Genomic DNA, 24046 nt, shown 5'->3' with positions numbered 1-24046 from the left:
ATTATATTAAATGAAAAGCTAAAGAGTGAACTTGAGGAAAGCTTAGAAGACCAGTGTCTGAAAATTCCCAATTTTAATTCTGCTTTTCTGAATCATGATGTTCCACATGTAGACTTATGACTTCTCTATACCCTATTCCCATGTAAAAAATTTGTTGTTACTGTAATTCAGTGAATGACCTTCTCTGTGATTATGTGACATGGGCAGTTTCAGTCTTATTTTCAAGGAAATGCCACTCAAAGAGTTAATTTAATGACTTACTTTCTACCGAAGGTGGGAATCTTGTTTAGGCTTATTGGCTTATTTAATTTCTCCCTCTCTTCCTTCATTTCTTCACTCATCCTCAGAAATCAAGAATTTTTTTCTTTTTTCTTTTCTTTTCTTTTTTTTATGAGAGTCTCACTCTGTCGCCCAGGTTGGAGTGCAATGGCACAGTCTCGGCTCACTACAACCTCCACCTCCAGCGTTCAAGTGATTCTCTTGCCTCAGGCTCCTGAGTAGCTGGGATTATAGGTGCGTGCCACCACACCCGGCTAATTTTTGTATTTTTAGTAGAGACGGGCTTTCACCATCTTGGCCAGGCTGGTCTCGAACTCCTGACCTCATGATCCACCCACCTTGGCCTCCCAAAGTGCTGGGATAACCGGCGTGAGCCACTGTGCCCAGCCAAGAATTTTCTAGCTATGTTTTCTTTTTTAAAAAAAAAATTAACAAAGATTATATATATTCAAGGAGTACAGCATAACGCTTTGGTATAGGTATATGTACTAATTAAAATATGAAATGCTTCACAAATTTGCATGCTGTCCTTGTGCAGGGACCATGCAAATCTTCTCTGTATTATTCTGATTTTAGTATATGTGCTGTCAAAGCAAGCAATTTAATTTCTTCTTGATAATTCATTTACTCAATTCTTTTGGACCAGAAACATTTTATCTCAGAGGCATGATGAACACTTACCCTCTGTGGTGTAATGTCTGTGTAATGTATTTTATTATCAAAATTCTTACATAAAACTTCTATTTGTGAATCAAGCCATTTATTTCTTTAAGAGATTTCTATCAGATTTTCCATAGATTTATTAGTTTGTTATCTAGTCACTACTAGTGATCACCTTTTTACCAATAAAATATTTTTATTGCTGCTTTATAATACATCTTACTTTATTGATTCTAAGACACATATCTTTTCACATTTTAGTATCTTTGAAATTTGATAAATCTTGCAGTCACTGACATTTTACAGCTACGATTGGCAGCACTTGTATTTATTATTTTTAAGGCCTATGAATGTAATATAACTTTTATTTTTATTCTTAGTACATAAAATACTGGCATATCTTCTAGTCAATATCAGCTAGATTTGATGAAATAAGTTACTGTTAAGGATCACTGTGATAATTACTGTTAGAAACTTACCGTGAATCGTCTACCTTTACAACAGGACCTATTAATGGCAATGTTGCAGGCTAGAGTGTAGTGATGCAATCTCGGTTCACTGCAACGTCTGTCTCCCAGATTCAAGCAATTCTTCTGCCTCAGCCTCCTGAGTAGCTGGGACTACAGGTGTGTGCCACCACGCCCAGCTCATTTTTATATTTTTAGTGGAGACATGGTTTCACCATGTTAGACAGGATGGTCTTGATCTCTTGACCTTGTGATCCACCGTCTCGGCCTCCCAGAGTGCTGGGATTGCAGGTGGGGACCACTGTGCCTGGCCGCAATGTAACAGTTTGACAGAAAGTTTAGAGTAGAAAAAAATTACCTGTAAGTCCTAAACCTATATACTTAAGTATATTTTGTATGTATTTCATTGCAGTCTTTTTACATGTGTACATATTTTTATCTGTTTGTAGCTACAGCATACATACTACTTTGCTCTTCGCATTTTTTATTCCTATTATATCTTAATTTCTGTCTGTTGCAGGCCTTCTTATTTGTCGCATTTATTTATTTATTTATTGAGATAAAGTCTTGCTCTGTCACCCATGCTGGAGTGCAGTGGCATGATCTTGGCTCACTGCAACCTCTACCTCCCAGGTTCAAATGATTCTCCTGCCTCAGCCTCCTGAGTAGCTGGGATTACAGGCGAGTGTCACCATATCTGGCTAATTTTTGTATTTTTAATATAGATGGGGTTTCACCATGTTGGCCAGGCTGGTCTCAAACTCCTGACCTCAAGTGATCTGCCCACCTTGGCCTCCCAAAGTGCTGGAATTACAGACATGAGCCACTTCACTCGGCCTATATTGGTCATTTTTAATAGTTCCATAATCAGTGTATGACCATAATAAAACTGCATGCCACCCAGCTGCTGAAAATTTAGATTGTTGCCATTTTTCCTATTGTGAATAATGCTTCAAGGAACAACTCTTTTGCATATTTTTTATTATTAATTTTGGCCATTTGTTTTATGAAATGTAAGTTTGAAGTGCACCTCTTTAGCCCGGGGATTTGAAGCTGCAGTGAGTTGTGATTGTGTCATTGTACTTTAGCCTGGGTGACAGAGCAAGACCCCCAACTCTTTATAAAAAAAACACTTAGTAGAAGCCTTCTGAACTGTGTTTTATTATGAAGAATCAATATTTATATTCAGATAAATCAAATCCAAATTAACAGCTACTATTATAACACTGTCTGTTCATTCATTCATTTGCTCAGCTATGTAGCCACGAACACTACATTGGATCATTATGTGTCCAGTAGGTTTCAAGAGCTAAGGAATCAAAGTTAAATAGGACATCCCCCGATCTTTGATATTTTATTGTATAGTGGGAGATTCAGACTTACGAAAAATAACTACTGTGTGATGAGGGATATTGGGAAGATATGGGTTAAAGTTTCTTAGTTGCATGTAATTTACTTTGATGGCATTATTGATTGGTGTTAAGATATGAGGTGTGGACATATCATATTTCATTTTAAAAATGTGTCTAATAGGTTTATCTGACAGAAAATGCTCTACTTGACCTATCCAACTTCCTTTTAAGTCTTAACCTGCATCCTGTGATGTCTGTGATCCAGTGTTTGTCTAGAGTTCCATGTCATGTTCTTTCAACATACTAAGTTCCCTGTTGCCAGTAACTGTGTCACATGTCTTTTTCCTTTCTGCACCTGCTATAGCCTGGTATGTTTGTAGCTGGTGTCAAAGTTTTGATAGTTCATTTGAATTGCTTTCAATTGTACTTTTTTAAACGAATGACAATATTGCACCATTTTATACTTTCCTTAGAACTTCATTGACTATCAGTTTATATTCTATGATCAATGAAGTTTTAATTCTGTCTTGTCATATTTGTTTACTTAAAAAAATTTCATGTTAAGAAGATGGTTGAAAGATTATATAATCCCATAGAGTTTTTTTATAGTAAAAGTTTAAAATTCTGGTACTTGTAATGGTTGAAAGTAGAACTTTCACTGGACAAAATAAAACTCCTCTGTATAAATTTTTGGAGGCTGTCTTAAGCCTTTGTTGAGGTGGGAAAAAATTTCTGTATAACTAAGTATCAATTCAGGCATTCGATAAAGTGAATATGTTTTGGAAATACCCATTTATGGTTCTACCATTAAAAGGTCATTAGCTATGAATTTACCTGCTTTATACTTGTACATTACAAAGCGGATCCTATTTTTAAATTTCTCAAGAAGCTATTCTGGAAACAGCTTTTGAGAATGATTTCTTGGGAGGTTTTTTTTTTTTTTTTTTTTTTTTTTTTTGCCTTTTCATCTTTCCATTTCTGAAACCTAAATACAGTTGTGCCATGTTCTTGGCAGAGCAGTGGTGATTAGATTGTACAGCTTTACACACACACACATCTGTGTGCCCCCCCCCCACACACACCACACACCACACACACACACACACACACACACACACACACACTCTGTTGTGCAGAATGACTGTCCCATTGTGTGATCTTCAAATGAAACAAGGAAGGAATAATATTGGATTGACTGAGATAAATTTATCTTAGCTTTTCAAAATACCGCGTGAGTGTAGCATAATTCACTTGGACAGCTATGGAATGAAACTCTTGTTTTAGTGGCCATTAGATATTTCAAGAGAACTGACTACATAAAAGAACGTATGGTGAAGATAGTTCGGCAATTGATGGAATTTGAAGTAGCATTTACAGGTTGAGGCAGGTGGCTCACCTGAGGTAGGAGTTTGAGACTAGCGTGGCCAACCTGGTGAAATCCCTTCTCTCCTAAAGATACAAAAATTAGCTGGGTGCAGTGGCTCATGCCTATAATCCCAGCACTTTAGGAGGTTGAGACAGGTGGATCGCCTGGGTTTAAGAGTTTGAAACCAGCCTGGCCCACATGGTGAAACCCCATCTTTACCAAAAATACAAAAGATTAGCCGAGTGTGGTGGCAGGCGCCTGTAATCTCAGCTACAGGAGGCTGAGGCATTGGAATTGCTTGGACCCAGGAGGTGGAGATTGCAGTTAGCTGAGATCCTGCCATTGCACTCAAGCCTGGGCAACGAGAGCGAAACTCCGTCTAAAAAAAAAAAAAAAAAAAAAAAAAAAATTAGCTTGGTGTGGTGGCAGGCACCTGTAGTCCTAGCTACTAGGGAACCTGAGACAGGAGAATCACTTGAACCTGGGAGGCGTACGTTGCAGTGAGCAGAGATCATGCCCCTGCACTCCAGCCTAGGCAACCAGGGCAAAACTCTGTCTCAAAAAAAAAAAAAAAAGCATTTACATCACCAACGGAAATTAAATAATTTTTCCCCCAAGGTGATGTGTAGCCTGACTCTTGTGACCAAGGGATTGATCTCTTGACAAGTGTTTATGAAATAACACCACAGGAGAGGAAATTATATGAATTATATGTAGGCATCAAGCTTTGCATTTATTTTGCAAGCCCTCTTTATGGGATTTGTATGATCTTGTTGTGTACAGCTAACAAAAGATTACTTCTTTGTCGTGAAAGCCTTCCTCAGTTTTCAGAGACAGTAGTGCACCACAGAAAAAGACTTTCTTTCTCTGCATCAACATTTCTATTAATGTCATTACTGCATTTGACTCTTTTATGAAGCCCTTTTGGTCCACATCAACTGTGTGTCCTAAGCTACCTATCTTAACTTCTAGCTTCATCTGCAAAATTTGTGTGGTTAGCCTGAGACATATGCAGATAGATTGCCCAGGTTCAGTGTTCTCAGACTTGGAACTCAATGTGCCGCAGCACACGATTGATGGGTGCAGCTTTTCATCAATAGTGATGTTTTTACCGTTGATGTAAATCTTTGGATGCCTTGGTTTGCATTTTCATAGTCATGTGTAGTTCCTGACCACTGATTTTCAAACTGCCTTGTCTCTACAAAAGCTGTGTTTAAGTGGAAAGACAAAGAAAATTGCTCTTCCCCACCTACTACCCTTCCGCCCACTTACAGCAGTAAGAATCATGAGCGGGTCTCTGGCCACATGTAAACAGTGGCAGCTCCCAATTTATAAGCTGCTTACATTTTCAAAGTGAAGTTGTTGTGAAGTCAATTAGTGACTTAGAACTTTGAATGGGTTGGCTAATGGTGGAAAGTAATGTAAAAAATAGATGAGCCAGCCAGGTAGAGTGGCTCACACCTGTAAGAGGCTGAGGTGGGCAGATCACAAGGTCAAGAGATCAAGACCATCCTGTCCAACATGGTGAAGCCCCATCACTACTAAAAATACAAAAACTAGCTGGGCATGGTGGCAAGCGCCTGTAGTCCCAGATACTTGGGAGGCTGAGGCAGGAGAATCACTTGAACCTGGGAGGTAGAGGATGCAGCGAGCCAAGATACATCACTGCACTCCAGCCTGGCAACAGAGCAAGACTCCATTTCCAAAAAAAAAAAAAAAAAAGAATAGATGAACCTATCAAAACTTTGGTAACCCATAACGTTCCAGGAACGTAGTTTTAATTGTATCTTAAAAATAACCTTCCCCCATGTTTCTTGGTTCTTCTTTAAAATCTTATGAAACATACATTTCATTCTTCACTTCAGTACATGGCTACCTATCTCTACCTGTGTATCCTGGAGCAATGTATCAGTCAGGGTTCTTGGATAGAAGCAACGGACACTTGCTGAATGATTTAAGCAAAGAAGTAATTTGTTGAGAAGATATTGGGTAGGTTCTGAATTTACCAGATGTTGGGGGAAAGAACAGCCAGATTCATAGCCAAGGTAAGACAAAAAGATTAGTTCTATGTAGGGTAGACCCTGTCACTGAACACTGGACATTGTTGTTCGTGCTGATCATCTCTTCAGAATCAGACGCTTGGTACCAACTCTGTCATTTCAGCCCTTTCTGTCTCTGATTAGTGGCTGTTGTTGCTCTTGCCCTCACCCATGATAATTTCCTCCTACTCCTGCCTCTTTGTGTCTCTGGTTCTAGATTCAGCGTTGACCAAGCTAAGTCATTCTCAAGCCTTGGCTGCAAGACACTCTGGGAATGTTACTCTTTAGCCATTTTTGCTTCTATGTTGAGAGATGTTCCTCTCATCAGAACTCACATGATGAGGATATAGGGGAACAGAGTTTAGATGCTGGGCATTCCCTATCCTTCTACCCCCGTAAGGATAAAACTCACCAAAAGAAACTTCAGTAAAGGACTCTGGTAGAAGGGGAGGTGTTGCAGTGGCCAAGATGTTTATCTATATGAAGCTGTGGTTAGTGAACTCTAACAAAGATGGCCATTTGTTCCTTGTGTACTAGTGTCCAGGGTCCCCTTCACCATGTGTTAACTAAAGCTAGAGGTGTGAAGATTTAGGCATATTTGACCTCTCACAGTGTGGTCCTTCAATAACAAGACACGCTAAATTGAATTTTAATAACTGGATTAACTAGGAGGAACAGATTAAGATTTATGTTTCCTTGTTTATACTAGAAAATGAAATTTCAAATTATCAATTTGTCTTACACAGTTAGATGGTTTATATGTTTCATTGATCAACTTCTATCCTTTTAAAAGTTCATTTTTTAATTGCAATTATACATGTATAGAGCTTATAAATTCTTGCCCTACGGATTTGCGTTGCCATTTTCCACTTCTCAGAAGCAACTACTCTTCAGTTCATTTAGCTGTTCTTCTGGTATTTACTTCCTTGTAGCAAATTAATATGTTTATATTGGTAATTCTTGAATTTTTTTTTTCCATTTTAGGCATTAAACATGAATTCCTATTGAGGAAGGGAAGGATTTAGTTTTCTTTTATTCTCCCTCTCTTAAATACCTGCCCTGTCCTCTCTAAGTTAGTTGTATCTCAATTTCTTTTTACTGTAAATATTTTTTCATAGCTGAGCTATGCAGGATACTGTGATTTTATTTTCTTTCTTGTATAGCATATTAAAATTTTGTTGCTTAGGATTCTGTTTATATGCTGCTTTTTTATCCCCAAATTCTTAAATAAGGTCAAACACAATGGCACATTTGTTGGTTCTTGCATTTGTGCATGTGACATTTTTCTTGGGCCCTCTGCTTGCTCACTCTGTTTTGGACTGTTTACTCTTTTTGTTTTTTAATTGTACTTTAGATTCTGGGGTACATGTGCAGATCATGCAGGATTGTTGCATAAGTACACACATGGCAATGTGGTTTGCTGCCTCCATCCCCCCGTCCCCTACATCTGGCATTTCTCTCCATGTTATCCCTCCCCGACCTCCCCACAGCACCCCCACGGCTGTCCCTCCCTTGGTACCCCCAACAGACCCCAGTGTGTAATGTTCCCCTCCCTGTATCCATGTATTCTCATTGTTCATCACCTGCCCATGAGTAAGAACATGCAGTGTTTGATTTTCTGTTCTTATGTCAGTTTGCTGAGAATTACAGTTTCCAGATTCATCCATGTCCCTACAAAGGACATGAACTCATCATTTTTTATGGCTGCATAGTATTCCATGTGTATGTGTGCCACATTTTCCTTGTCCAGTCTATTGTTGATGGGCATTTGGGTTGGTTCCATATCTTTGCTATTGTAAACAGTGCTGCTATGAATATACGTGTGCATGTGTCTTTATAATAGGATGATTTGTAATCCTTTGGGTATATACCCAGTAATGGGATTGCTGGGTCAAATGGAATTTCTATTTCTAGGTCCTTGAGGAAGCGCCACACTGTCTTCCACAATGGTTGAACTAATTTACACTCCCACCTACAGTGTAAAAGTGTTCCTATTTCTCCATATCCTCTCCAGCATCTGTCTCCAGATTTTTTAATGATCGCCATTCTAACTGACGTAAGATGGTATCTCAATGTCATTTTGATTTGCATTTATCTAATTATCAGTGATGATCAGCATTTTTTCACGTTTGTTGGCCTCATATATGTCTTCTTTTGTAAAGTATCTGTTTCTATCCTTTGCCCACTTTTGAATGGGTTTGTTTGCTTTTTTCTTGTAAATCTGTTTTAGTTCTTTATAGATTCTGGATATTAGCCCTTTGTCAGATGGATACATTGCAAAAATTTTTGCCCATTCTGTTGGTTGCTGGTTCACTCTAATGATTGTTTCTTTTGCTGTACAGAAGTTCTGGAGTTTAATTAGGTCCCATTTGTCTATTTTGGCTTTTGTTGCCAATGCTTTTGGTGTTTTAGTCATGAAGTCCTTGCCTATGCCTATGTCCTGAATGCTTTTGCCTAGGTTTTCTTCTAGGGTTTTTATGGTGTTAGGTCTTATGTTTAAGTCTTTAGTCCATCTAGAGTTAATTTTTCTATAAGGTGTCAGGAAGAGGTCCAGTTTCTGCTTTCTGCACATGGCTAGCCAGTTTTCCCAACACCATTTATTAAATAGGGACTCCTTTCCCCATTGCTTGTTTTTGTCTGGTTTGTCAAAGATCAGATGGTTGTAGATATGTGGTGTTGCCTCCAGAGCCTCTGTTCTGTTCCATTTGTCTATATCTCTGTTTTGGTACCAGTACCATGCTGTTTTGATTACTGTAGCCTTGTAGTATAGTTTGAAGTCTGGTAGTGTGATGCCTCCGGCTTTGTTCTTTTTGCTTAGGATTGTCTTGGCTATGCAGGCTCTCTTTTGGTTCCATATGAAGTTTAAGGTGATTTTTTCCAGTTCTGTGAAGAAGGTCATTGGTAGCTTGATGGGGATAGCATTGAATCTATAAGTTACTTTGGTCAGTATGGCCATTTTCACGATACTGATTCTTCCTAACCATGAGCTTGTAATGTTTCTCCACCTGTTTGTGTCCTCTTTTATTTCCTTGAGCAGTGGTTTGTAGTTCTCCTTGAAGAGGTCCTTTACATCCTTTGTTAATTGTATTCAGTATTTTATTCTCTTTGTAGCAGTTGTGAATCGGAGTTTGCTCATGATTTGGCTATTAGTCTGTTATTGGTGTATAGAAATGCTTGTGATTTCTACACATTAATTTTGTATGCTGAGACTGCTGAAGTTGCTGATCAGTTTAAGGAGATTTTGGGCTGAGATGATGGGGTCTTATAAATATACAATCATGTTGTCTGCAAATGGGGACAATTTGACTTCCTCTTTTCCTAATTGAATATCCTTTATTTATTTTTTTCTTGCCTGATTGCTCTGGCTAGAAATTCAGCACTATATTGAATAGGAGTGGGGAGAGAGGGCATCCTTGTCTGATGCCGGATTTCAAGGGGAATGCTTCCAATTTTTGCATATTCAGTATGATATTGGCTGTAGATTTGTCATAAATAGCTTTTATTGTTTTGAGATATGTTCCTTCAATACCTAGTTTATTGAGAGTTTTTAGCATGAAGGGCTGTTGAATATTGTCGAACACCTTCTCTGCATCTATTGAGATAATCATGTGGTTTTTGTCTTTGGTTCTGTTTATGTGATGGATCACGTTTATAGACTTGTGTATGTTGAACCAGCCTTGCATCCTTGAAACGAAGTCTACTTGATCATAGTGGATAAGCTTTTTGATGTGCTGTTGCAATCAGTTTGCCAGTATTTTATTGAAGATTTTTGCATGTATGTTCATCATGGATACTGGCCTGAAGTTTTCTTTTTTTCTGGCATCTCTGCCAGGTTTTGGTATCAGGATGGTTTTGGTCTCATAAAATGATTTGGGAAGGATTCCCTCTTTTTGTATTGTTTGGAATAGTTTCAGAAGGAATGGCACCAGCTTCTCTTTGTATGTCTGGTAGAATTCAGCTGTGAACCCACCTGGACCTGGAATTTTTTTGGTTGGTAGGCTATTAATTGCTACCGTAACTTCAGTCCTTGTTATTGGTCTATTCAAGGTTTCAACTTCTTCCTGGTTTAGGCTTGGGAGGGTGCAAGTGTCCAGGAATTTATCCCTTTCTTCCAGGTTTACTGGTTTATGTACATAGAGCTGTTTGTAGTAATCTCTGATGGTAGTTTGTATTTCTATGGAATCAGTGGTGATATCCCCTTTATCATTTTTTTATTGCATTTATTTGATTTTTCTCCCTTTTCTTTTTTATTAATTTGGCTAGCAGTCTATTTTCTTGATCTTTTCAAAAAACCAGCTCCTAGATTTATTGATATTTTGAAGGGTTTTTTTGTGTCTTTATCTTCTTCAGTTCTGCTCTGGTCTTAGTTATTTCTTGTCTTCTGCTTGCTTTTGAATTTTTTTATCTTCCTTCTCTAGCTCTTTCAATTTTGATGATAGGGTGTTGATTTTAGCTTTGCTTCTCATGTGGGCACTTATTGCTATAAATTTCCCTCTAGACACTGCTTTAGATGTGTCCCAGTGATTCTGGTATGTTCTGTCTTTGTTCTCGTTGGTTTCAAAGAACATCTTTATTTTTGCCTTCATTTCATTGTTTATCCAGATAACATTCAGGAGCCAGTTGTTCAGTTTCCATGAAGCTGTGCATTTCTAACTGAGGTATCCTTTCTTTTGCTTGGCCGATTTGGCTATTGAAATTTGTGTATGCTTCTCGAAGTTCTTTTGTGTTTTTTAGCTCCATCAAGTCGTTTATAGTCTTCTCTAAGCTGTTTATTCTAGTTAGCATCTCATCTAACCTTTTTTCTGAGTTTTTAGTTTCTTTGCATTGGTTTAGCACCTATTCTTTTAGCTCTGAGAAGTTTGTTATTGCCCACCTTCTGAGGCCTGTTTCTGTCAATTTATCAGATTCATTCTCCATCCATCTTTGATCCCTAGCTGGTGAGGAGTTGTGATCCTTTGGAGGAGAAGAGGCGTTCTGGTTTTTGGTGTTTTCATCCTTTTTGCACTGGTTTCTTCCCATCTTAGTGGCTTTATCTACCTGTGGTCTTGTAGCTGATGACTTTCGGATGGGGTCTCTGAGTGGACATCCTTTTTGTTGATGATGAAGTTATTTCTTTCTGTGTCTTAGTTTTCCTTCTGACAGTCAGGACCCTCTGCTGCAGGACTGCTGGAGGTCCACTCCTGACCCTGCTCACCTGGGGATCACCCACGCAGGCTGCAGAACAGCAGGGGTTGCTGCCGGTTTCTTCTTCTGTTATCTTTGTCCCAGAAGGGTACCTGCCAGATGTCAGCCTGAGCTCTCCTTTATGAGGTGTCTCTTTGGATATATGAGGGGTTGGGGACCTGCTTGAGGAGACAGTCTGTCGCTTATAGGAGCTCAGGTGCTGTACTGGGAGCTCTGTTGTTCTGTGCAGAGCTGCTGGGCAGGTACTTTTAAGTCTGCTGCAGCAAAACTCATAACTGCCTCTTTTCCCAGGTGCTCTGTCCTAGGAAGGTCGGCTTTATTTATAAGTTCCTGTTGTGCTGCTGCCTTTTTTCATAGATGCCCTGTCTTGCACAGATATAGTCTAGTCACAGTCTGCCAGCCAGGGTGTTGCTGAGCTGCCGCAGGCTCTGCCCAGCTGCTGTGTGAACTGCCTTGGTAGTGGTGGTCACCCTTTCCCCCACTGAGCTGGACCATCTTGGGTCCAGCTGTACTTGCTGTGAAACTCTCAGTCCAGAGCATTTCAGATTGCTTGTTTTGTGGGGGTGGTACCTGCCAAGCCAGATCGCATGGCTCCCTGTCTCTGCCCCCTCCCTTTCAGTTGAATGGGTGGTTCTGTCTCCCAGGCGTTCCACACACCTGTTGAAACGGCCGCCCAGATTTTTGTGAGTTTCTGTGCACCAAGCCGGCACCAGCTGAAACTGCCGTGCTGAAAACTTGCGGCACTTTTTGGCCCAGGAATCTCTTGGTCTGTGGGCAGTGAAAATTTGTTTGGACATGGGGTGGGCACTAACCCTCTGCGTTGTTCTTGCTGGGAACTGCACTCTGGAGCTGTTCCTATTCGGCCATCTTGGATCCTCCCCCCTGGACTGTTTACTCTTGAGGCCTGTGTGCAGCTGTTGACCTGGAATTTGTCCTCACCAGTCAAGTTGGGAATTCTTGATTGACCTGTTTACTGGATGTCATCTCTTTTGGTTTTGACCCTCTTTTGGGGAAGCACATTGCCTGGCTGCTGCTTCATGAGAAAGCATGTGTAGATGGAATTTTTTGAGATCTGGCATGTGTCAAAATATCGTTTGGTCTCCCCTTACATATGATTGATATCTAATTTAAAGTTGGAGATTACTTTCCCTGGGAGTTTACAGGGCTTGTTCCATTTTCTTCTGCTTCCAATTTTGTTATCGAATTGTTGCATGCTCTTCTGACTCTATTTACTTTGTATGTGACTTGTTTCTTTTCTTTGTGGATGCTTTCAGGCTATTTAAAAATCCCCCAATGTTCTGAGCTTTCCTTGTAATGACATATAATGTAATATGTCACTTTTTCATTTACTGTGAAGATTCGTTTTTGGCAGGGGGAGGATAGTTTTCTTTTCACTGTTTTCTCTGTTCTTTTTTTTTTTGGAGCTCCTATTTGTCAGATGCTGGAACTCTTGGATTTTTCCTCCAACGTCATTATTGTTTAAAAAAAAATCTCTGGAGGTGTGTGGGCTTACACTCGTAATCCCAGCATTCTGGGAGGTCAAGCTGGGAGGATTGCTTGAGCCCAGGAGTTCCAGACAAGCCTCGGTAACACAGTGAGTCCTTTTCTCTTAAAAAAAAAAAAAAAAATTAGCTGGGTGTGGTAGTATGCGCCTGTAGTCCTAACTACTCAGGAAGTTGAGGTGGGAGGATTGCTTGAGCCCAAGGATTTGAAACTGCAGTGAGCTGTGATTATGCCACTGTACTCCAGCCTGGGCCACAGAGCAAGACTCTGTCAAAAAAAAAAAAAAAATCCTGATTTCTATCCTCATATCTTTTTGTTCTACTATGGGGGAACATTTACCTCTGTTATCTTCTAATCTCTCCATTGATTTTTTATTTCTGTGATTATAATAATTTCTAGGAGCTTTTTCTTGTTCTTACAATATTTCTATTTTATAGCATCCATTCTTTATTGCTTTATAGAGCCAATATATTTTACCCTCTTGGGGTTATTAATTATGTATATTTGAGATTTTCTCCCTACATTGACCGTGTTCCCTCCTGAAGTTCCCTGTCTGTCATGTTGGACCCTATTTCACATGCTTGGTGTTCATCCTGTCATTTTTTATTCATGCAGAGGCACTGAGCAAGGCTTTGTCAATTGGTGGCCTCACATAGGATGAGCACCTCTTTTCAGAAGTCACCTCGCCTTCCAGTTTTGGTATCTGTAGATCTCTTTTCTTGGACAGATTTGTTTCTCCAGGGAAGTCTTCAGTACCAATCTCCTACTGGCCAGTGCTCTGGGAACCCAGCAGAGGAAGGGGCTATGGAGTGCCCAATTCCACTCAATCCCTTCTCTTTTTCAGTAGGTCCCTCCACCTGGTGACTGTTAATAGTGTCCTTGAGTGCAGATCCTCTCATTTAAACTTTGCTGAGATGAAGGATGGGCATGACAAGCTTCATGGTTTAGCAAAGATAGGGAGCTTTACTCCTTAAAATGACTTGCAAGCAGTCCTCTAATTTTCAGTGCCACCTACACCCTGTCTTCTCACCCAAACCCCACTTAACTGTGTCTTCACTTGCACTTTCCTCAGGTTCTTTGCCCCATACTGGTTTGTTATTTCCTGATAATTTTGTCGGGAGACATTTAAGTTTTGTCTGCCCCTGCGTTGAAAATTCACTCATCATTGGGCCAGTTGTTTTCCATTTTCTAAAAATGTTTTTCATGAATTTTGTCCTCATCCATTCTCTTTCTTCTCATGAACTTATCTCTGCCTCTCGCTTACTGTCATCTAGGGGTAGTTTTGGGAGGGAATGGAGATAAGCACAAGATTGTAATCTATCACATGCAACTGGTAATTTCTGCTGATCAACTGGTGAGATTCAGTTCAATTTAGATACATGGTTGTCTGGTCTGTTAAGGAAGGGTTCATTTGGTTACTATATCCTATTCAGTATTATTCAGAGATTATTACTCTCACTGTCAAAATGAACTAAGTGATACTGTTTCTTGGTTTGAGAATATAATAGAAAAAAAGGTCAGTTATCTCTAAAGTATATATTCCAAGTCTGACCTCAAACCCAGTCGCAAGGGTAACATAATATTTCCACCATTACAAAAAATAATGACCTTCATTGCCTGGAGCCATAATCACAGTTGGGTCAATCTTTCTTAGATTTCCTATTAGTTTCACTTGAGTTGTGTCCAAGCTGGAAAAAAAAACATTCTTTTCTAAGAGCCACTTTATCCAGTGTTTCCAGTTGTGTTCTGTAGGGAACTGAGCTTCCAGGAGACATCTCTGTAGATTCTATGAAGAATGTTGAACCTTGACATTCTTCTCCATTCCCAGGCTCAAATCACGCAGATTACCTCTTACAAAATGCAGAAAGTTTTGTCATGTGCCGGAAGCTTACATCATTCGTTGAACATGTAAATACCACAGCAGAGTCAAGGCCAAATATTATCTTTCAACTTTTTTCCTTAAATTTCGTTAGGACTTCAATTTTAGGAATAACAACTGATTTATTATTTTTTCTTCCTCCTCTTCTTCCTCTTCCTCTTCTTTCTTCTTCCTCTTCTTTCTTCTTCCTCTTCTTCTTCCTCTTTTCTTCTTCCTCTTCTTCTTCTTCTCCTTCTTACTTCTTCCTTATTCCTTCTTCTTCTTTGAGGGAGTCTTGCTCTGTTGCCCAGGCTGGAGTGCAGTGGCTCAATCTCAGCTCACTGCAGCCTCCACCTCCTGGGTTCAAGTGATACTCCTGCCTCAGCTTCCCAAGTAGCTGGGACTACGGGTGCTCACCACCATGCCCCACTGATTTTCGTATTTTTAATACAGACGGGGTTTCAGCATATTGGCCAGGTTGATCTCAAACTCCTGACCTCATGATCTACCCACCTCAGCCTCCCAAAGTACTGGGATTAAAGGTGTGAGCCACCGTGCCTGGCCTGCAATTGATGTATTAAAATTATGTTTAATATATTATTAATGTGTATCAAAGATTACTGTAAAATCATTTTGGGTCTTGTTCAACTATTGTAAAGTCAAAGGGCAATCAGTTCAAATATTAAAGATTTTGTACCTCCAGAATTTGAATGAATATAAGGGAATCCGATCTGATTTGTTTTGTTCTGCTTTTTTGTTTTGTTTTGAGACAGTTTCGCTCTGTCTCCAGGCGCCAGGCTGGAGTGCAGTGGCGGGATCTCGGCTCACTACAATCTCTGCCTCCCGGGTTCAAGCAATTCTCCTGCCTCAGCCTCCCGAGTAACTGGAACTACAGGTGCACGCCACCATGCCCAGCTAATTTTTGTATTTTTGGTAGAGACGGGGTTTCGCCATGTTGGCCAGGATGGTCTTGGTTTCTTGACCTCGTGAACTGCTCGCCTCAGCCTCCCAAAGTGCTGGGATTACATGTGTGAGCCACTGCGCCCGGCCTGTTCTGTTTGTTTTTTTGGAGACAGAGTGTCATTCTTGTTGCCCAGGCTGGAGTGCAGTAGCATGAACACAACTCATTGCAACGCGGCCCTCCTGGGCTCAAGCAGTCCTCCCGCCTCAGCCCCCTAAGTAACTGGGACTACAGGGACATGACCAGATAATTTTTTGTAGAGACGAGTTTTGCCATGATTCTCAGGCTTGTCTTGAATTCCTGGGGTCAGGTGATCCACCTACCTCGGGTTCCCAAAGTCCTGGTTTTACAGGTGTGAGCCACTGCGTCGGGCTTGATCTAAATTCTTATCTAGAGTTTACAGAATCCTTTTAAAAAAATAATATTTACCTTCACATGGTAGATTTAATATTTTTCTATTTCAGACACCTCATGTTCTTTGTTGATAAATCAAGATTGAGAGTATGTGGAAGTTCTGAGATGAATCTTTCTATTTGCAGGTTCCTGTTGTCACCATGATAAAGAATGCCAGGCATCTGTTTTGTGCTAAAGCTAACTAGAAGTGTCGCTGCCTCTGAGCAACAGGCAGGAAGTACTTCTGTCCTTAAAACCAAAAATAGATGCTCTTTCTTATTATTGTAGCTCAAATGATCATCTTTTTTAATGAGATGGGCACATCCCTTGTGGTTTTCACAGATTTAATGATCAGATTATTTAATGCAGAGCTTGGGGAAAAATAGCTCTGGTAAAATAGATGATGGAAATTTTACTGGAATCAAAAATAACAACTTTATTCCTTTTCTTTTTCTTTCTGCTAATTTTTTCAACCTCTTATTCCTTTGTTTGTTTAGAGATGGTCTTCCTGTGTCGCCCAGGCTGAAGTGCAGTGGCACCATCATAGTTCATTGCAGTCTTGAACTCCTGGGCTCAAGCAATCCTCCTGCCTCAGCCTCCCAAGTAGTTGAGGCTACAGGCACATGCCATCACACCTAACTTGCTTGCATATTGATTGACTGCTTGATTGATGAGATGAGGTCTTACTGTGTTGCCCAGGCTGGTCTTGAACTACTGGCCTCAAGTACTGCTACTACCTCAGTTTCCCAAATGCTGAGATTACAGGCATGAGCCACCTCACCGGGCCTCTTGCCCTTTTTTAAATTAACTATTTTTCATGATTTTTAAAGGGATTCACCTGTGTTATTTTAATATGTTGTTATATTTACACATTTCTCACTGTATTTTAACTTCAAGAGACCATTACTAGGGGAGAAAAAAAATTATTTGTTAAGAGAGTTGAATGTGTCAGGAGTTAGGTGTACTGTATGTATGTAGTCTGACTTGCTTTGGACAACTCTGCAAAGTATTGTGTATTAGTATTTTGGCATTTGGAAGGAGAAAAATTGCTTCTTTGCTGATTTTAGAATATTCTGTTTGTATTTCTGAAAGTCAGGCAAGAAACAGAATAGAAGAAATAAATGTAAGGGAAATAAGGTAATGTATATGAAGGTGCCTTGTAAACTGCTAAATCACATACAGCTGTTAGTTACAGTTATTGCAAGGGTTGAACTTAAAGCGAGAAAAATAAGATCCACAAAAATGCTATGAAGAAAAATGGGAAGAAGAGAAAAGAAATAACTTGTACAGGAAGTTAATAAAGAAATAAAATGGGAAAATCATAATGGGGAATTTTTACGTTCTAGTTTGTTTTTTACTATGAAAATTCAGTAGTAGCTGTTTTTCCTATATGAGCTGTGAAGTTAAAAATATTTATTACCCAAAAAGAATATTCTGTAGAAATAATTTGGAAAAAGAATCTTATCTGGGGTGGTGAGAATTGGATAGAAACTACTAAGCACAAGACCGTACCAGCTCTAAATAAAGATCTGTGTGTTGTAGCGGGTTATGTACTTAATTAAGTTATAATTCACATTTGTTTCCACTTAATTAAGGCGTAATTCACATTTGTAGATCTCTTCTGAGCCTTTCCTCTTGTTCTTATTCGTACCTTTGCAAGGCAGATATCCTTAGCCCATTTTACAGATGAGGCTTAGAAGGCTAATTAATTTGCCCACAGCCACTTAATATATGCAGTGGTAAAGTCCTTCCACTTCTTCAGATTCTGAGTTTGTTCCCACCTTTCCAGATTCTTCACATCAGGGCAATTGGTTCTGTTGTGTTTCTGGAGATTCTGGTTATTGAATTTCTCCAAAGGAGGTGCTTGTTAAATAACAGTGGCCACTTAGAACTAACATGCTCCAGGCAGGTTTTGAGCTTGGCTAAATGACTTCAAATGAGTTCTATTTAAGGAACACCATTTGAATTCCCTAAGAACCAAGAAATAAACAAAAAGGCATCACAAAAGCCCAAGTATGTGTTCAAAGGCTGTGCACTGTGCCGTTCAGATCTTATCTGGAGCTTGGTATTTTAAGTTTCATTCTCTTATACTTCATTATTTTATTTGAACTCCAAAATCATAGCTGACTTAAAGAAGGGAAAGGTTGGTACTATAACAGAAATGAGATGCAACTCTTTAGAACACAGGAGAGGAGATAGCCAGACTATGAAAGGCAGACAAATATCCCCAAAGCCTAGCAGCCATCTGCCTTTGAGTAGAGGAATAAACAGCCCTCTGTTGCCTCAGAAGCTTCTGAGAACAGCTGTCTTGCCACTGGCCTTTAATGGGCAGGTTTAACCCAGTTACCAGCAGGATACACACAAAGCCAACCTTATACCTTGTCCCTTTATTTGCTATCGATTTATCTCCAACTCAGATCTTGACTCTAATCAGCCACAGCTCTTGGATTCAGACCTGGTTCTGTAACTTGGATTTCCTCTTCGGCTGTCCAGAGTGTATTTATATCTGTGCTTTCCCTGTTATGAGAACTTCAGCAGTCTCTTCCTTTAGATTCTCATTGCGCCTTTTGCTTTAGTAGGAACTCCCCATCCAGCTCTCTTTATGGTGGTAGAAACCCAGCTCCTGCCCAATAACTGTTGGGCCACTCCTTTTCCTTAGAGTTAGTATTCTCATGTTCCAGCAGAACAGGTAATTTATAGTCATGTTGATGATCCCGTGTTACCAAAGATTAATCATATTCTGGATTCTCTGAAGAAGGCATTACTATTTAGAAAAAAAAAATTAATCTACTATGGTTGAAATTAAACCCATTTTGATACATAGGTGGGTAATCCTTCAACTGTTTTGAAAGTCTTGGTCATTCTCAATGTCTTATTCCTTGAGATTTTATTTATTTTATTTTTTATATATTTTTTAAGACAGAGTCTCGCTCTGTCACCCAGGCTGGAGTACAGTGGTACAATCTCTGCTCATCGCAACCTCCACCTCCTGGGGTCAAGTGATTCTCCTGCCTCAGCCTCCTGAATAGCTGAGGCAGCCTCCCAATACCCAGCTAATTTTTGTATTTCTAGGAGAAACAAAGTTTTGCCATGTTGGCCAGGCTGGTCTCAAGCTCCTGACCTCAGGTGATTCGCCTGCCTTGTCCTCCCAAAGTGCTGGGATTACAGATGTGAGCCACCACCCAGCCTATTCCATGAGATTTTAAAAAGCAGAAATTATACTGTACTATAACTGCAGAATGATGCAGAGAATTATAATTATTGAATTATAGGATATATTATTTTGGAAGAGCATAAGCAACCTTTTCAACAGTTTACTTCACCTTTCTATAAAAAATGTTGCTGTTTAAAAATTTTTTATGTACAAATTTATCTTTTAGGTCAACAACAGCAAATACTTAAGCAAAGCCATTACATATCTTAAAATAGTTAAATGAGCATAGTAGAACTAGTGGCTGTTGACATGAAATGTTTACTTTGGAGAGAATTCTTGGCATTTTTGCCCCACATCAGCATAACAAGAACTTAGAGGAGGGAAGCATTAATGTATTTGTTGAGGATTAACGACGTTGTAGAGCATTTGTGGTAGTGAATATATTATGGCTAGTACCGTAAATGTAGTAATTAAAAAGCTGCACACTAAACACTTTAGAGACTGGCAAATATATTTCCTTCCTTTCCTTGATGGCTTGCATTCAAGTGAGTAGCGTATATTTATCTTGCTCTTAGCATTCTTAACAGTAGAAAGAAGTCTCAACGATTGGTTTATTTGTCAAGATACTGCTAGTCAGATGGACACAATCAGATTTGATGTTTTCAGGATCAAGTTATTAACAGTTCAGAAAAACGTCACATGGTATACACTAATAAAAAAAAACTGTTCCTCACCTTTGGAAACTTTATTATTAAATTTATTTTCAGACAAATATTACTGTGTGCTGCTGTGTAATGTATAAAATGTGTTCAGGCATGCCTCCTTAGCGCAGTAGGCAGCGCATCAGTCTCATAAAATGTGTTCAGGCTCACACCTATAGTCCCAGGCATAGCTCACGCCTGTAGTCCCAGTGCTTTGGGAGGCTGAGGCAGGTGGATCGCTTGAGATCAATCAGTTCAAGACCAACCTGGCCAATGTGGTGAAACCCCATCTGTACTAAAAATACAAAAATTAGTCAGGTGTGGTGGTGCGCCCCTGTAATCCCAGCTATTCGCATGTCTGAGACCCAAGGATCACTTGAGGCCAGGAAGTGGAGGTTACAGTGAACTGAGATTGCACCACCGCACTCCAACCAGGGTGACAGGAGTGAAACCCTGTCTAAATAAATAAATTAGTAAAATAAAATAAGATGGGTTCTGGATGACCATGATACCTCAGGCCTTCGTTTATTATAAAAGAAGTAAAATAGTGACTAATAGAAGTACATATTAAACTAAAACAGACTGCAAATAAGGTGAATTTTTAAAATTTTCAAGGAAGCGAGACTTGGTTATCTCATGACTATTTATCTTATTCCCCCTGCGGGTTGAACCTAAGCGGGTTGTATGAATGAGCATCTGGGAGGAGAGGCACCATGCTGTGAAAGTAATGATGTCCTGTCCTTCAAGGGGAGAATGACAAAGAAGGCAGACAGATGTAAAGTCTGCAATTTCTATTGCTTTGTGTCCTCAAAATGTTCATACCCATCTATTTTCCCATTTAAGAGGCATCCTGTTTTTCATAATTTCTGAATCCTCCCACTTAACATGCAGTATTTGCTTACAAGTTCATATTTATGAGTTCATAAAGATTTTCTTCTGTGAAAAGTAAGTGCAGTTGAATGTGATTTGTAGATTTGCTTTGAGTCAGTTAGGGTAGGAAAAGAAGAAATAGACTATTTCTGTTCTCACCATTTAATTGGCCTCCTTACCTCCTAGTTGTGAAAGCTCTTCACTTATGTATTGGTTTATTGATTTATTCCACATTTATTAATTGCTTGCTACTTCCTATGCCCCGAAGATACAAAGATGAGTGGTCCAGTTAGTAGGCATCTGATGCCTTTGAAACCATCTCTGTCCTGACTGACTTCAGTGAAGATAGCATTGGTTCTAAAATCCTTTCAAGTTCCAGAGATGGCCTGGATCTTGTTCCTGTTAACAGAATAGACAAACTGCAGGGCAGTCTCAGAGATCTTTTGAGATCACAAAGGCTGGCTGGGGAACATAAAAGCTGCTTTTCAAGGTGTTTCCCATTGTATTAGGTTTCTATAATGAATCCTTGCTACTTTAGCATTTTTGGGATACTTTCCAAGAATAAAGTCACTTCACTCCATTTCTGAATTGGCTAAAACCCTAGATGGAAAAGCGTTCAGGAGACCACAGTGGTGGGATGGCATAGCTACTGTTTTAAGAGGCAGCTAGGAAGTCTCTGGGGCAGGTGCCACTGCCAACCCATTCCCCCTTCTTGTCTTTACTTTCAAATGTCTGCCTCTTTTTCATTTTTAGTAGTTTATCCATGGTAGGAAGGACCTTTGAATTGGAGCAATTCAAAAAGCTTTGTAAGGTGGTGGGTAGGGACAGGTGCGGTGGCTCACGCCTGTAATCCTAGCACTTTTGGAGGCGGAGGTGGGCGGATCATGAGGTTAGAGATTGAGATCATCTCAGCCAACATGGTGAAACCCTGTCTCTACTAAAAGTACAAAAATTAGCTAGGTGTGGTAGCGTGTGCCTGTAATCCCAGCTACTCAGGAGGCTGAGGCAGGAGAATCACTTGAACCAGGGAGGCAGAGGTTGCAGTGAGCCGAGATCGTGCCACTGCACTCCAGCCTGGTGACAGAGTGAGATTCCATCTCAAAAAAAAAAAAAAAAAAAAGATGATGGGTAGTAGTTTTGCTTAATGAAACTACATGTACACCTTTGGAAATGTTGATATGCAAAACCCCAGATCATTTTAAGAAGAGACATCTTTTGCTACTCTTTGGGGTAGAACTTATAAATGCTCTTTTCTATCTCAGTACAAACTACTGCGTTTGTTTGTTTGCCTTAAAACAGACTTAGACTACTTTAATTTTGGGGGATAGCTTGCCAGAAACCAAGAATTTCAAGGTCCATGTCCTCAGACCATTTAGTTGTCACCTCATTCTCAACAAAGAGAGGCTTGCCAATTATTTTCTAAAAACATTGATGTCATTTGGTCTGTTGCCTCCAAATCCCAATACTGTTAATTATGAACTTACTGTAGCCAGATTTATCTTTTCAATAGTCCCCCCTTACCCACAGTTTCATTTCTGTGATTGCAGTTTCCCACAGTACAGTACACTAAGATAATTCCAAGCACTAATAGAGACCACACTCACCTGCTCTATTTTATTATTGGCTATCATTTTTAATCTCTTATTGTGCCTAATTTATAAATTGAATTTTATCATAGGTACATATGTATGGGAAAAAACATAGTATAGGTAGATAGGGCTTAGTTCTATCCATGGTTTCAGGCATCCACTGGGGATCCTGGAACACACCCCTCATTGATAAAGGGGAACTACTGTACTTTCCTTCTAATATCAGAGGGTTGTGGACTCCCCTTCTTCTTCAAGGTCAGCCTCTTCATCTGTACTCCTGACCCTTTGGCCCACCTCTTTTGAGATGTCAGGCCATCTTTACCTCTTCCCTCTTGGACTTTGAGCCTCTCTCTCTGAACTGAGTCTTTCAGCCTATAGCCATGCCCTGTGAGCACTTAGTCTCTTCCGGCAGCCACACATTCCGCTTCCTAGGCTCTTCTGCTTGCTCTGTTGATTGTGTTCTCGGCCTCCCACCACCTTACCAAAACAGCTCTTGATCAAGGTGGGCAGTAACTTTTTTTTTTATACGGAGTCTTACTCTATCACCCAGGCTGGAATGCAGTGGCGCGGTCTTGACTCACTCCTGCCTCAGCCTCCCGAGTAGCTGAGACTACAGGCACCTCCCACCACACCCAGCTAATTTTTGTATTTTTAGTACAGATGGGGTTTCACTGTGTTGGCCAGGCTGGTCTTGAACTCCTGACCTCGTGAGCCACCCACTTCAGCCTCTCAAAGTGCTGGGATTACAGACATGAGCCACTGTACCCGGCCAACAGTGACTTTTTAAATGTCAAATCCAAAGGTATGCTTTTCATTTTTTATCTTTATTCATCTCTTTATGTCCTGTGGTACCTCTTTGCCTGTCTTCCTGAGTCTTCTTCAAAAGATCGTTTTCCTCTCCACATTCTATTGTATGTGTCCTCCAGGATTCTGCGCTGATCCTGTAATGTTCTTCTGTCCATGTTCCTGCAGTGGTGTCACTCACTCACACCATCTCTGCTCCTCTCTATGTTGTAATCACTTTTATGCCATTATGTTTTGCTCAGGCTTCTTCCCCAGGCTTCACAAGAGTATCTGAGTATCCCCACCTGAATCTTCCATGCCTCAGTTTCTAATGCCCCACACTGAATTTCTTGTCTTCTCTATTTCTTCTCCTGTATTCTCTACCTTGGTTGTTACTGCCATCCACCCACATGTAGTCAACCTACTGTTCTGCTTTGAGCTTCTGGATGTTTCCAAGTACTAATTCTTCTCTCCCCTTCTCTACCTACTTCTACTGCCCTCATCTCCATCCTTCTCCTCCTCTCTGAATGATTATAAACAGCCAAACAGGTCTCCCTGCCTCTACTCAGCCCCCTTCAAATCCACCCAGAGAATCATACATCCGAAACCCAGATCTGATCCGTCAGTGGCTGTTTACACCACTGATGGGTCAGATCTGGGATAAAGTCAGGGTTCTTTGAGACATGTACAAGGTTTCCATCTGGTTCCAGCCTTCTTTTCTGGCCTCACCCTGCAGGTCTCACCCTAGAGAGCAGCCAGCAACTCTGGACCGTACCATACGGTTTCTTACCTTTCCCTTTTCCATCACCTTGTCTTGTATCCCTAGCGCGGATAACTCTTCCCCAGCCTTAGGACATGCTAGGCATCCCTTTTCTTGGAAGTCCTCC

General features: G+C 40.1%; 1 protein-coding gene and 1 non-coding gene across 9 annotated transcripts in view; one reads left to right on the top strand and one right to left on the bottom strand.

Annotated features, from left to right (window-relative positions):
- The window catches only part of APBB2 (amyloid beta precursor protein binding family B member 2), a 399910-nt gene that overhangs the window by 119272 nt on the left and 256592 nt on the right, over positions 1 to 24046 (top strand). The window lies entirely within an intron of this gene.
- Positions 773 to 875, bottom strand: LOC116548894. The gene has a single exon (XR_004267605.1). It is a non-coding gene; the product is annotated as a U6 spliceosomal RNA (small nuclear RNA).

This window comes from Sapajus apella, unplaced genomic scaffold (genome assembly GCF_009761245.1).
Source record: "Sapajus apella isolate SASKATOON/1434 unplaced genomic scaffold, GSC_monkey_1.0 scaffold5, whole genome shotgun sequence".
NCBI lineage: Eukaryota > Metazoa > Chordata > Mammalia > Primates > Cebidae > Sapajus > Sapajus apella.
The sequence above is the reverse complement of the archived record's forward strand: the minus strand, read 5'-3'. Positions and strand labels throughout refer to the sequence as shown.